At 52.4% G+C, this 10,736-nt stretch overlaps 1 long non-coding RNA gene across 2 annotated transcripts; it reads left to right on the top strand.

The window, feature by feature from the left end:
• Positions 1-671: 671 nt before the first annotated feature.
• Positions 672-10,160, top strand: LOC131424405 (uncharacterized). Of its 2 annotated transcripts, XR_009227343.1 has the most exons (5): positions 672-786; positions 1,152-1,313; positions 6,419-6,599; positions 7,927-8,027; positions 8,541-10,160. It is a non-coding gene; the product is annotated as an uncharacterized LOC131424405 (long non-coding RNA). The 2 variants fall into 2 exon arrangements; XR_009227344.1 differs by lacking the exon at positions 6,419-6,599.
• The last annotated feature ends 576 nt before the right edge of the window (positions 10,161-10,736 follow it).

Consider the following 10,736-nt stretch of genomic DNA (forward strand, 5'->3'; position numbering starts at 1 on the left):
CCGCGGCAGCTGCTGCATTCTGGGTCTTCCAGAGAATAAATGAGGCCTTGCTCCTGGGCTCTTCCTCTCTGTGGCCTGGAGTTGCCACTTGGGAAACTTAAGACAGAACTGTGAAAACAGAAAGATTGGGAATTCAGTCTCACGTTCAGCTGGTGAACTCTGATCCACTGTGCGCCCTGCTGCTCAGGGACGTGTGAGGGTGCCTGAGACACTCTGCACCAAGTGCTGAGAGCTCCTTGGACACAAAGCCTGTGGCAAGGCCAGGAAGACCACTCATCTTCTATTGCTGGGCCTCCCAGGGGCCAGTGCGATGGGACCCTGGTCAGGGACACAATGCCAGGGGAACAGCCCTTATGTATGTTTGTGGGGGTTAAAATAGGAAGGATGAAATAGAGATCCTGATATTCTATCCTCAACTTGCCTGTCCCAAATACATGACAATAAATGGACAGCTGTGTTTGATGACCGTCCCCCTTCCCTGAAAAAATCACCCCTTTCAAGCTTGTGCCCCAAATTACTAAACAATGCTTCCTTTTCTCAGCACTCCAAAAATAATCCTTTTGTTTAACCACAATTTGCAAAAACAATTTCTTCATTGTAAATAAATCCCTAGACTCCACGATAGTCCCCGATCCAAGAAAACACAGGAACATATTTTATAAGCTTTGTGTATTTCCAAACAAGGGACACGGTTTCACCATAGAAACGCTATTTTTAAGAATCCTCCTGACAGTCAACCCTAGCCTGTGCTCCTGCACCATGAAAATGAGGCTTTACCAAGAGGAGGTACGCGGTGGAGGTGAAGCTGGCCAGGGACTGCGGGCTGTCCGGCCGTCTCTTCAGTCGACCACCCAGGGGTCTAGAGTGTGCCTTGCAGCACTGGGGCCCAGCTGGAGAGTCCTGCCGAGTCAGGCTGCCCTGGCTGGCTGGGTGCACAAACAGCCCAGAGAGGCAGGAGGCACGGCTCGGGCACTGGCTGGTCCTGGGCGAAGGAGGGCTGGCGGGTGGGGAGGCAGGCTTCGTGGAGCCAGGGTCAGAAAGGCGCAGGTGCCTGGCACACCCCCGACCCTGTGCAAAACCACACACCTCTTAACTGGTGGTGGGGATTTAGTTGGATCATTGAGGGATTTTTCTGCTCTCTCTCTCTCCAGAAAAGACCTGGACGTTCCTGCCCACTGGGGACCTTTATAGAGATGGTGTTCTTCTGAGAGTACTGAGTGCTGGGGCACTTATCTGCCACCACCCATCAATGGACCTGCTACCATTCCTGGCCCTAGAATGTGACAAGCACACCCAGCTGCAGACGCCTTCAGGTGGGAGCCTCCCTTGCCTGCAGTTGCAAACCTTGAGCGTGTAAGGGTGGGTTTGCTGAGGGCCACAGCCAGCTTCTGCTATGGGTCTGAACTACTCGCAGGCCATACCATACCAGATGTCTCCTCCCTGGGTGCCAGGGTTCAACATGATTGCTTTTGTTAGGACCTTTCCTGAAATGTGGCACATATCTCCCTGACTGGTAAACTACCTTCAGAACATAACCTTTCACGTTCTCAAGTAACTGGGGCCACCCAAAAAGAGCAGGACCAAGAGGTGGATGCCCAGATCAGCCCCTCCTGGCTTCAGACACTGTCTGCTCAAACCCTGCAGCGCTCTGAGGCTGACCAGGGCTCCCGCGCCCTCCCCCAGTCAGGGTGGAGTGGGACCAGGTGGATAGGACATGATCTGTTGCTCACAGCCCAGGGACAAACTGAAGGGGAGGGAGCTTCTGCCATTGAAACTCTGCTTTTCAGGGTGCCGCAGCCCGGCTGGGCAAAATAACTGGGAGGTGACAAGCAACTTGAAGGTTGAAATGGGAACTGCTTTATTGCGGGACAGCAGAGGTATATATACCTGATTACACATAGCTTGACTCAATTAGCATCATCCGATACAGCAATCAGCCAATAAGGAATCCCATTAAGATGGTAGGGATTCCTTATTGGCTGATTGCTGTATAAGGAATAAGGAATCCCCACCATCTTAATGGCTCGGTGGTGTTGCCTAACAAACCACTCCTCCTGGCAAACTGTCAGGCGCCATCTTGACTTGATTTGCGGTCCCCAACATCTCCCCACTTTTATTTTATTAAACAACAAGCATGTGGCTTAGGGACCGTGCCTGTTTTAGGTTGTCCAATACTACATATGGCCCTTACCCGTCATTGGATGGTCTGACCTCAAATCGTCAGCCTCCTGGCTTAGGTTGGTACCACTGTAATTGGATCTTACCTGTCTTTGACTACCGGCCCAACACACTTAGCCATACTTGTGGATAACGACCATAGTGGTTTTTACACAAACACCATAAACAACCTGCCACAAGCAGAAAGGAGGAGGATACAAAATGCCATGATACCAAGCCATTGACTGCTCCAAGTGAGAAACCCCTGGAAAAACTGCACCACAGATGACCCCGTCAGCAAAGATACCCTGGTACTATTGCAATTTGTTGTATTAGTTCATAATGCATATAAGTGATACACAGTCCAGGTAAGTTCTGCAAGCAGCTTAAAGCAAAGGAATCCATTAATATGTCTATTTCTTCTTGAAGTAAATATTGATGCAACAGTTTTTACAGTTTGTGTGATAGCTATCGCAGAAACTCCAGTAGCAGCAGCAGAAACAGCAACAGCTGTGATAATGGTAGCTGTAATTCCTTCTTCCTGTAACTTGCATATGGGTTTGAAGGCATTCCCACAAGTGAGCCTCAAGGTTTTTTACATTTGAAATAGGCCTTAATGGTGCTCATTATTCATTAGCCTCCAGGTGTGGGAGAACCACTGCCGCAGATATAAGGATAGCTAAACTGGAGTTCTGGATATCAGCTGTTATAGATTTGAGCCAAATCATCTTCTTTTTGGTCAGTAGAAATCGCTTTAGTTAGTCTCTCTGGAATCCAAATCGGCTGCTGTTCTCCCTGTGGAAACACACAAACAGACCCCCAACTCCAGACAATCACTGGGTCAGGACCTTTAAGATAATAACTGTAAGCTGATGCAGCTGTGGTGAAAGCTATAAAATCCTTGGTAGCCATCCCCTGACAACCTACGGCCCTGGGGGTGTCCCGGACTCGAACTGCCACCTGGCCGCCCGGGCTCGGGCTCACGCTCGCGGCAGTCCTGCTCCCTGGGTGGGGGGCGGGGTGGGGCCGGCTGCCACTGCCGCCACTGGCTGGAAAGTCCCTGTTGCGTCACGACCGGCTGGCACACGCGGCAGCTGCCACGCCGCGCCACTTTACGCACCCTCTGGTGATGAAAAGTGGTTAGTAGCAGCTTTTTGTTGTAACTCCTTCCCTGATAGTCCTTCCTCCTCTGAACTTTCTTCCTCTTTCTGATTAGAGTTCCTGGGCTTTTATCAACATATGCCCTAACTGTTCTTGGTTTTACTGGGGTGCCTCCTTCCTTTAGCAATTTACTTAACACCCTTTCGGTTTGATTTTCACTAACTTTTGATCCATAACAAAGACAACACAACACACCAAGACAAAACAAGACAAAAACACACTGTATCAATCTTCTCCATTTTCTCGAAATGGCCATCCTTCCTCTCACCCTATCTGCTTCCTCAGGGGCGAGTAGCTTTCCTCCTGACCTATCTATTTCTAGGGACAGGCAGCTTTCCTCCTGTCCTATCTATTTCTAGGGACGGGCAGCTTTCCTTGTCACTTACCCCGGAGCATCCCGGAGTTCCCCATACGGGCCACCATTTGCCGCAGTCCGGCTGGTCAAAATAACCGGGAGGTGACAAGCAACTTGAAGGTTGAAGTGGGAACTGCTTTATTACAGAACAACAGCAGAGGTATATATATACCTGATTACACACAGCTTGACCCAATTAGCATCATCCAGTTACGGCAATCAGCCAATAAGGAATCCCCACCATCTTAATGGCTTGGTGGTGTTGCCTCACAAACCACACCTCCTGGCAAACTGCCAGGCGCCATCTTGACTTGATTCGCGGCCCTCAACATCAGGGGACACATAAAGGAGACACCGAACCAGTGACCCTTCCTTGGAGATGTGCCCAATGCCGAGGATGGACAAGACCAGTGATGCCTGAAAACCTTCTGCTGCCCCACACTTGGTGGCCGCAGACCAAAGAGCCCAGCACAGTTCCTACCCAGCCACAGCCCGGTGCCCCCTGCTGCCATCTGCCCTTCTCAGTATTGGGCTCCCAGTCCCCGCCCTGCGTTTCATTGCTCCTGTGAATGGGGACAGCACAGGCTTCTCCCGTGCATCAGTGACGCGTCCAGGGGCTGGCTGTGTGGGAAGAAGTGGGGCTTGCTGCTCCGTGTCATATGCTATTTCCGAAGTGGCCCTGATCTCTGCTCGGGGCTCCCTGCTGCTGCCCGCTCCCAGCAGCACTTTCAGAGTAGGCAGCTGGGCGGGTCCAGCAAGCAGCTCCTTCCCTTCCCGTCCAAGGGGTCCTTAGTGGTGGGGCGAGAGCTGGGCAGGTTCAGTTGGAAGCGCTCTCCGTCATACTGCTGAGCATTGGGGGACAAAGCTGTCCTCTGCTGGACTCGGCTGCTGGCACACAGGGCTGGAGAGTGGGGCCTCCAAAGGCAGCCAGGCCGAGGGACGAACCCCAGGGCTTGGTCTGAGCCATGATGAAGTCGGCGTGCTCTGGGTTCCCAGTTGGAGCACTGATTCTCTCCAGGTGTGAGCCACCTTGACTTGGTTCTCCACCGCTCCCTTCACAGAGCCGCGGCCACGGGGCCTTGCAGCCCGCTTTCCTTGCTTCCCCGAGAATCTTCCAGGGGCTTCTGAGGAGCCGCCCGCCTCGCCTCTCAGTGAGCAGCCTTCCTTCTGCTGGGAGGCAGAGCCTTCTGCGCAGGGGCTGGCTGTTTGCCTCCTCCTGGCTTCTCCAGGCCTGGTGTCCCCCAGAAACCTGGGAGTCACTCCAGGCCTCTCCTTCCTCCTGATCACTGCCCCTGCACACAGCTCGCAGCTCCACCTGCTCCGCTCTCCTCCGCCTGCACCTGACCTGAGCTCCCGCCCGTTCCACCTAGTGTCCCAAGGTCAGGTCACCGAGTCCACCCTCCCCACCGACATCACTTCAATCCTTTGTGTGCTCATATCACATAGGACGCTCTGGCCAGAGCAGCCACCTGGGGTCTCTGGAGGGTTCCAAGCTTATTTCTGCTTTGAGCTTGTACTAGTTCCTACGGCTGCTTTGACAAACTACTTCAAAATAAGTAGCTTTGAGAAACACCCTGAAGGTATTGTAGTGCTTCAGGTCAAAACCCCACATGGGACTCACCGGGGTAGCTAACTTCAAGGTGCTGGAGGGCTGCGACCCTTTCTAAAGACCATGGAGGAACCGGTTTGTCTTTCAAACCTCTAGAAGCTGCCTGCATGCATGTCCTGTGGCTCCTTCTTCCACCTTCCAAGGTCACGACTCTCTGAGGCTTCTTCTCTCATCACACCCTCCTCTGAGTGCAGCTAGGAAAGGTTCTCCACTTGCAAAGACTGGTGTGATTATATTAGGCCCATCTGAGTAATCCAGATCACTGTCCTCTAGAGGTGCATAACCTTAATCTGCAATGTCCTTTTTGCCACGTTAGGGAAGATGTTCACCAGTTCTAGGGGTTAGAGTGCAAATACCTGTGAGGGCATTATTTTGCAGACCACAGGCCCTTTGCATGCCCTGTCTGCTGGGATGCTCTTCTACTAGCCCAACTCAATCAAGCCAAATGTCAAATCCTCAGAGAGGACCTTGCTAAAAATCCCCTCTAAATTGGACCTCATGGTTACGATGGCACTTGATTCTTTCCCTCATAGCACTTCTAACAGTCTGTATTACTCACATTTGCCTAATTACTAGTCAGTGCCCCCTCCATGGACTCCAAGCTCTGGAAGGACAGAGACTGTGCTGACTGTGCTGCCTGCTGCTGACACTGCTGGTTGCCAGGCAGAGGCTCCCCAAACACTGATCGGGCAAATGGATGCGTGAAATGCCCTGAACTTAAAGCTCAGCCCTGTCTTCTTCAGGCCAATCCCACCCTGGGCAGGAGATTGGACCCAGATTTCTGGGATCTGACGTCCATCACCTGGCTGCAGTGCCATCCCTGCCTTGCACCTCACTCACAATCCCCTCTCTCCCTCTGATGTTGAGCCCAAGCCCCTGCCTGGGTCCCCTGCCCTGCTCTGCTCTTGTACACAGGAACCTGGATTGTACCCCTACTGGGAGGGGCAGCCCTTCTCGGAGTTGTTAATTACCCACATCATCATCAGTCTCCCTCCATGGGCTTAATGCTCCACAGGAGGACGGTGTTTGCTTTTCTTTGTTAACTGTGGTATCTTCAAGACCACCAGCTCCCCGGCACTCGAGACCTGCTGGCGTGCTTGGATGCCCGAACAGCCATTTCCTGTCTGCACCTCCAGGGTTGCCTGTGACCGCTGCCCTCCTCTATGAGGAGCTTCCTGCTGCCCACAGCTCGACAGACCAACCACAGACCCTCCAGGGCCGTGTCTACACTCCCCTGTCCAACCTCGTCCTCTGGCTTCTACACTAGGCTGCCGGAATTTTATCTTTAACGCCAGTGCTGGGGTTGACTTCTCAGAGGTGGGCACAGCTTCTGTGAGGATGTAGGACTTGGTCCAACGTTATTTACTGAGCACCTAGTCTGTGCAGCCTCTCCTGCTGAGATTCACTCAGATGTGAGCACTGACAAAAGCCTCCCTGGGGAATCTCAACAAACAGCAGGAGGCAAAGAACGGACCTGAGACCAGGGCCCCCACTCCACTGCCAGCGCTGCGGGGGGGGGGGGCGGGGGGTTACAGAGGAGGAAAAGGCAGAGGGGTCCCCAGCTGTCTCTGCCACCAGTGATCCCACTAAGGGGGAAACTCAGGAGCAGGCTGCCCCTCCCTGGCTTGTGGGGCGGGCAGGGGTGGGGGTGCACTTGACCCCATGGGAAAGGTTTGGGCCAGAAACAAGGAGAATAAGCAAGATTCCCTTCTGATTTAAATGTAATTCCTGTCTAACTCCAGCAAGACAGGGCAGGCGCTGTGTTGGAAAGTCCTTGGGAATGGCAAGGTCTCTGCACACAAGCAGTCTCCCAAGCGAGGATGTGCCCAGCTAGCCTCCAGGAAGCCTGCAGGGAGGAAGGAGAGTGGCCACACATCTTCTGCAGCAGGGCCACAGCTGTCCAGTCAGGAGGGAGTCTGCAGGTTCCCTGGGCACTGCTTCCCAGTCTCTCCCTCAGAGGCCACAGGGCTCAGCGGGGAAAATTGCAAAAGAGCCGTAAGAAGATTTTCAAGGTGGAAAAGTGCAGCCCTGGAGCTGACGGACAGGCACCAGCAAGGCCATAAAGTTCCATCATTTTCCAGCTGAGCGGGGGAGGTGCTGGGGCAGCCAGGGGACCCCCATTAGGTGATAAAATTCATCTTAGCCATCTCGTTGGTCTTGCCAGCTCCCGGAATTCCACCCAAGGGCCAACAGGGAGACACCGTGGGGCTCCGAAGGTTTCCCCAACTTGCTCTCAGTCAGACGAGTCCTGGACTCCAGTCCTGGTTCACACAGAGCTTTGCTAAAGCAACGTGATCCGCCAACCCATTCTGGCTGTGTTTTGCTGGAAGCCAGAGACAAGACAAAGAACCCTATAAAAAATAACAAGCAGAGCAGAATGCCCTGCCTGTCTCCCTGAGGTGACACCAGCTATTTTCCCATGAAAATAAAAAGAGCATGGAATAATTAAGAAGTGTGTGTGTGTGTTGGGGGGGGGGGGGCGGCTGGTGAGAATCCCAAAAGCCCATCTGTAAAAACAGGAGCAACTTCAATGATTCCTAAGAAGCCAAAGAACAATTCTTGTATTATTCTGAGGTGCTTCAAATTTCTCAAAAACAGGGAATTTAAGAGAATTAACATGGCCATTTTTGGCTTTTTTAACCAGCATCTTGTAACGTTAATGCGAGTCTCAAAACAAGTATTACCAGCGTCCCCTCCCTCCATTCTGATGTGAAGAGGCTCCACAGGTCCTCCATCCTAATCCGGGTAAGTACAGAGTGGATTAAGGCAGTAATTTTCAGTAGCTAAAAAAGAACTACAAAGGCCCAAGTGCTACCAATTATATCTCAACACAAACCAGTGCCTGCTTGGGCCTCATCACAGAGAAGGCAAACAAGTTCATTGTCAACCAGGGTGTTCTCTGGGAACACGCTGGGCGCATTACGGAGGAGATATCTCGCATGTGCAATTACTCAACACATCTTTAACACTGTAAACACTTGTTCACATGTGGAGAAGCTTAGAGCCGCTCAGGCTTGGAAAGCCCACCTGGCAGGCGGTTCCCCGTTTCTCCCCAATCCAGCGCCGGCTGCTCCCAGAGCCAAACACAAGGGGGAGGAGACACCCCTAAGGGTTGGGGGCGGGAATTCACGGGCTCTATTTTTATCCAGAGCTGGGGTTGACTTCTCAGAGGTGGGCACAGCTTTCCCTTTCCCAACCTCTCTGGGTTGATCTCCTCCCATAAAACTCACCTTCACCCTGTTCCTCTGCCCCTCCCAGCAACCAGGAGCCCACCCGCCGGGAAGTGCCATCTGGCTGTCCACGTGCTGCTTTCTCCAGCTTTGACTGGTGCACGGCAGTGAGGACTGGGACATTTCCAAGGTAACCCAGCAGAGGAGGGTTGCCCAGGTTGGGTTTTCAACAGCAGACTGTGTGGCCTCCGAGAGGATACCCACCAAGTGCCCCAAATCACCTCTCCCAAGAAGCCCGACCACAGAATGCAGGGAGGCTGCGGAGCCCAGCCTGGAAGTGTGGGATCCAAATAGAAGGGGAGCAGGGTCTGTCCTCCCCAACCCCCACCCCAGTGCACGTGTGTCTGGATCACACGTCCAACATGGGAAAGGCCCCTCAGAACAGCTCATGCCGACCCCAGGGCACTGCTGATATTCTCCTCTCCTCTGCCCTGATGGTACAGGGCTCCCACAAGGAACGGATTGTTTTGCTTTTCTGATTTAATTTGCCACTGAGAAGCCAAGGACGAGGGAACAGAGACAATTCCCAGGCCCGTCGGATGCACACACATTCTGGGCTCTGCAGAGACCTTTTACAGAAAGAGGGCTCTAAATTCTGAGGGAAATCCATCCAGCCGGGGAAAGATGGCAATAAATCTGTGAGAAAATAAATTTTCACTTTAAGAGGAAATTTTACCATCGCCAAATTCTGCCAAATTTTGGATTTGGGGATTGGTAAAGAGGTTTCCAAAATGAAATGATGTCTAAACGTTGTTTATTTTAAAGGACGTAATACATAGTAAAAATGAAATAATCCTCCCACCCCGTTGAGAGTGCTTTTCTTTCCCAACAGACCTCCTCCAGCTCCAGTAATTTCACTGTTAATGGGCAGAGGAGAAGCAATCAGCTAGGTAACAGGCACCCCTGGCGCTGAAGTCATTTAATTAGCACCAGTAAATGAGAGCAGCCCAGGTGCTCGGGCGTCATTAGCCGTGCCCAAAACATCTCCCACATTGGTCAGCAATTAGAGCCAGGGGTGGGGAGCTAAGCGCCCTCAGAGAGGAATCCTCCCAACCCAGGACATGATGGGGTCCGAGGTCCAGTTCTGCAAAAGGCGGATCAAGGTCAGAGCCCCCAAACCTCTAGGGAGTCATGGAAATTGAGGAGGTAAGAGGTGTTATGAACCACCTAACAAATTCATGAGATGCCATACTTTCCACCCAGGAGAAGTTACCTGGGCTCTGGAGCCATACTATCATCGTTGAATCCTAGCTAGATGCTTCCAGCAACTTACTAGATCTTTTGGTCTCAGTTTTCTCATCTGAAAAACAGGGATAACAACAAAACCTGCCTGAGGTTTAAAGGAGTTAATGCCTGTGAGCCGCCTGGAAGGCATGCGGAAGCCTTTCAGCAGCGTTGTTCTTCCTATGTTGCTTGATTATTTCTGTCATCATTAAATTTATGTCACTTGAGTTTTCCACCATCAGTCAGCCATGGTTTCCCTGTTCGTAAGTAATGGAGTCAGCAGTCACAGTGGGAGTAGTGTTGATGATCATGGCTTCCACTTGGTGCTCAGCATGTGCTCGGTTTGGGTCTAGAGACCCTATGTTGGGGGGATGCCCTCCATACCAACTCCAGCCACCACATGTTTTTTGTAAATAAAGTTTTATTGGAACACACCGTGTCCATTCATTAATGTGTTGTTTCCAGCTGCTTTGGGCTATAGTAGAACTGAGTAATTGTGACAAGGACCAGACGGATTGCAAGGTCTAGGGTACTCACTACCTGGCCCTTTAGAGGAAGTGCCTGCCATCATCTGCCATGCACATTCAGCCTACGATAGTTCTCACAGTCACCTGTGAGATGGGATTTGTTCCCTGTTTTCATGTAAGGTGGTCAGGACTCAGGAAGGACGGGGTGGGCCTGAACCTCTCCCTCGTCCAGCCCCTGCTGGACTCCCCACTGCACCCCGCCCAGCTCTGCTCTGTCAGCTCTAGGAGCCCAGGGTGTGGTCTCCCCCAACGCAGGCAGGAGGGGCACCCTGCTAAAGGGACTTTGCTCTTTCCCTGGAGAGAGGGACCATCTGCAAGGTCGGGTGGCTCTGGTCAGTGAGGCTCTTGAGTCCGTCCCCGTCACACACAGTGGTTCCTGCACAGTGGTTCCCACAGTGGCTGGTTTGTGTGAGTCCTGATGATGGCAGAAGCAGGTGCCCTGCCCATCTGTCCCTTGGCTTGGCTGGGGACAG

This window comes from Marmota monax, unplaced genomic scaffold (genome assembly GCF_021218885.2).
Source record: "Marmota monax isolate L192 unplaced genomic scaffold, Marmota_monax_Labrador192_F-V1.1 WCK01_AAM20220418_F8-fsc00004, whole genome shotgun sequence".
NCBI lineage: Eukaryota > Metazoa > Chordata > Mammalia > Rodentia > Sciuridae > Marmota > Marmota monax.